This window comes from Petaurus breviceps, unplaced genomic scaffold (assembly GCF_028583685.1).
Source record: "Petaurus breviceps papuanus isolate PSGF00001 unplaced genomic scaffold, PetGlider_PUasm1.0 90444, whole genome shotgun sequence".
Taxonomy (NCBI): domain Eukaryota; kingdom Metazoa; phylum Chordata; class Mammalia; order Diprotodontia; family Petauridae; genus Petaurus; species Petaurus breviceps.
The window spans coordinates 811,158-815,469 of NW_027187256.1; the positions used below are offsets into that span (position 1 = coordinate 811,158).

Here is a 4,312-nt window from a genome sequence, read left to right on the forward strand (position 1 = left end):
CTGGGTGAATCCCTTAACCCCCTTTCCCCTCTGTAGCAGTGTAAGACAATTAGTTGCAGAGTACTTGCTTATCTTTACAGATAGTGGGCATTTCCTCTGGAGACATTTTCCCTAAAGAAATCAAAAGTATAGGTCAAAAAGAAAAGGTCTGATATCAGTTTTCAAACATTCAAAATTTCATAAGAATAGGGTTTAGATGTGATCTGTTGGACCCTAGGGAGTAGAGTCAGGAACAGGGATAGAGATTTCAAAGATGCAAATTCAGATTTGATATAAGGAGAAAAATCCTCTCATTTGAAGAAGTTGAATGGACTACTTTGGGAGATGGTGGGTTTGCCTTCCCTGGAGGTCCTCAAACAAAGAATGGATCATCACTTGTTGGGGATATTGTAGAGGGATTCTTTGTTTCCATATAGATTATGCCAGATGTCCTCTAGCTAGATGTAACTGTGTGACTGATTTAATGCTATTATGTATTTGCAATTGTATGAATAAACACATTTCTGGTTTTCAAGTCAACAGGTCAGAAGATGAGAGACTAACTCAGGCAGTAGCCGCAGTTAGAAGTCCTGGGCCTCTTGATTGATGTACTTCAGCCTCCACACTGATGGCCAATGGCACAATCTTCATGCCATCCATACTTTTGCTGATTGGGATTCCTGGTCTAGAGGCTGTGCAGTGCTGGATTGGAATTCCATTCTGTGCCATGTATGTCATTTCCATGGCTGGAAATTACCTGCTCCTGTTCATCATCTGATCTGAGAGCAGCCTCCACAAGCCCATGTACCTCTTCCTGGCCATGCTGGGGGTCACTGACATTGCCCTTAGCACTTGCATCCTGCCCAAGATGCTTGGCATCTTCTGGTTTAATCTGAAGGAGATGCACTTTGAGGCCTATCTCCTGCAGATGTGGCTCATCCACACATTTCAGTGTATAGAGTCAGGCATCTTACTGGCCATGGCCTTGGACAGGTATGTTGCCATCTGTGATCCCCTGAGACACACTACAATTTTCACCCCACAGCTCCTCACCCAGATTGGGGTTGGGGTGACATTAAGGGCTGCTCTCCTGGTGGCTCCATGCCTTGTGCTTATCAAATGCCGTCTGAAACACTACCGAACCACAATCATCTCCCATACCTATTGTGAGCACATGGCCATTGTCAAGCTAGCTGCTGATGACATACAGATCAATAAGGCCTATGGTTTGTTTGTGGCCTTTACCATCCTCGGCTTTGACATCATCTTCATTACTCTGTCCTACCTTCTGATCTTCATTGCAGTGTTCCACTTACCCCAGAAAGAGGCTCGGCTCAAAGCCTTCAACACATGCATTGCCCACATCTTTGTATTTCTTGAATTCTATCTCCTTGCTTTCTTCTCTTTTTTCACTCATAGGTTTGGGTTCCACATTCCCCCCTATGTCCACATCCTCCTCTCTAACCTTTATCTGCTGGTCCCACCTCTTCTCAACCCAATTGTCTATGGAGTAAAGACCAAGGAAATAAGGAATCGAGTGCTCAAAATTTTCCACCATTAGGATCAGTTCTGGTTTCTGGAACTTTTTCAACATCCTAGAACATTGTTGATAAATATCTGACTTCTCAGTGGAGTCCTGAAATACAAACATTTCCCCATGTTTTCTGAGATTATCGCAGTGAAGTTTGGTGAGTATAGTAATCTCCACATTATCAAATGAAAAAATATATAATTAAATAATACAGCACTAAAAGACTCACAGAGAAATTATTCGATTTTAATTAAAAATTTTCCTTAAGTGTTTAATGATTTTTAGATGTTATGCTAGGTTTTGAAGGAGACATAAGAGTTAGCATTATAACATATATATATATATATAGCATTATAATTCTATTTTATTTTATTTAGTCTTCTTGCTCGTGGAGAGAATAGTGATGCCATGCTGTTTGCATATGTGAAGTGAAAGCATTGGTGTGATAGCTTTGGAGTATAAAGACCTTTTTTCCTTTTTTTTTCTTTGAACCACACATGTGTTTCAATACCCTTTTTGTGAAGAATAATGCAGAGAAAGAGAAAAGGCTTGAAAAGCAGCTATATAGAAGAAAGCATCCTTTCCCTCTCTGTAATCTATTCTTGATTCCCAGGTTGCCTTGAGTGAGATTGAGGATACTAAGCTTTTCTCTCTGTCTCCATCTTTGTCTCTATTTCACTGTCTATTTTTTCTGTCTCCTTTCTCTCCCCCTTACTGCTATGACCAAAACGTACTCTCTTCCATGAATATGTATAGTAAGTGTATAGTAAGGGAATATGATGAATATTTAATGTCTATAAAACCAACAAGAAGATACAAAAAGCAGCTAAAAGAGGCACAGACAAAATAAATTCCATGGGAAGTATAAGGAGAGTATGTCTTTATTAATGGGAACTGTAGAATTATTAATGCATGACGGATGCAAAAAAGAATTAGAATCTGAGCTGGGTTTTGAAAGATGGAGACACTGATTGGGAAAGAAAACAATGTAAGTAAAAAGCATGGGGGCTGAATCATCAAGACTTGCTGGAGCCTAGAGTTATATGAAGAGAAGTAATGTCAAGTTAGAAGAGTAAGTGTTCTCAGATTTTACAGTGTCTATACTACAGTTAGAGCCAAATAAACTTTATTTTGAAGGCAATGGGAAGTCACTTAGTATTTCTGAGTAGAGGAACATTATGATCATAGTTATATATAATAGAGGCGGATCCAGCAACAGTGTAGAAGTTATGCTGGAGATAGGAGAGACTGCAAGCAGGAAGGGCCCAAGCATATTATTGCAATAGGGTAGGTAGGTCGGATTGAAGACACTTATTAGAGTGAAGGCTTTGAGTCAGGAAGAGGGTACATATGGAAGCGTTACAGAGGTAGAATCAATAGAAGGGAGAAAGAAGCGTCAAAGATAACAAAGTTTTGAAATAGTTTGCAGCATAGATAAAGGCAGTGTTGATATATGATGAAAGAATTAGAAGAAAAAGCTGGGCTGTGGGTAAGGGCAATGTACTCAAATTTGGACATGTTGACTGAGGTCCTTGTGGGAATTTGAAGTATAGATGTCATATAGCCATTTCCGAGGATGAAGATCTGACATTCAAAATAAAGATTAGGCTTGTAGATATATATTTTTGAGTCATATAGACATAGATGAGTTAGCTGAACATGGCACACACTCCCCTTTTTCATGGGGCAGTATAAACTGTACCATGCTTCAACATGAGGCTCCAATAAACTCTCCTAGCATTACTGTGAAGGGCACCACCATCTTCTCTGTAACCCAGGCTTGCAAACTAAGTGCCATCCTCGACTCCTCACTCTTTCCTTCCTTCCTTCATAACATCTTTTGTATTTGCTCCCTCCTCTCCTCTGTCATGGCAAACATCCTATTGCAGGCCTTCATCACCTCTAACCTGGGCCATTTTAATATCTTTCTGGTTGGTTTCTCTGCCTCATCTCTCCCCACTCCTCTCAATCCTCTATTCAGTTGCCAAAATGATCACCCTAAAGTGCAGGTCTAACCATCTTACTCTAGCTACAATTAAAAAAAATCCAGGGGCTCCCTTTTAGAGGTCAAGTATAAAATCCCCTGTTTGACTTTTTTTTTTATTTTTATAAGGCAATTGGGGTTAAATGACTTGTCCAAGGTCACACACTAGTCACACGGCTAGTTTTTTGTGTTAAGTGTTTGAGGCTGGATTTGAACTCAGGTCCTCCTGACTCCAGGGTCAGTGCTCTATTCACTGTGCCACCTAGCTACCCTGCCCCTGTTTGACTTTTTAAAACACTTCATGATCTGCCCCTCTCCTTCTTTTCCAGTCTTAACATTTTATTCTGCTTCTCTTAATCTACCATCTAATGACATAGACTCCTTGCTGTTTCTTGAACAAGAAACTCCATCTCTTAATACCAAGCAATTTAACTGATTGACCCCCCTTCCTGGAATTCTCTCCCTCCTCATCTCCATCTTCTAATTCTCTTCAAACCCCATTTAAAATCCCACCTTCTATAAGAAGCCTCTTCTGATTCCTTCAGAGCTAGAACCTTCCTACCATTGTCTATACTTTATGTTACATATACCTTGTCTGTTTTGTGTAGTGTGTCTTCCATTTTAGACTGTGAGCTCCTTAAATAGACTGCCTTTTGTTTTTCCTTGTATTCTCTAGTGTTTAACACAATGTCTGCTCCTAGTGGGTGTTAATAAATGCTTGTTGAGTTGACTGATAAAGAAATAAATTTTCTCCTTAGCATCAATTTAGCTGAACTTCTTTGCTCAGGGATCATCTTCCAGCACTAACCAAAGACACT

At 39.9% G+C, this 4,312-nt stretch overlaps 1 pseudogene; it reads left to right on the forward strand.

The window, feature by feature from the left end:
- Window positions 1-355: 355 nt before the first annotated feature.
- LOC138177597 (olfactory receptor 52A5-like) lies at window positions 356-1,540 on the forward strand (annotated as a pseudogene).
- The last annotated feature ends 2,772 nt before the right edge of the window (window positions 1,541-4,312 follow it).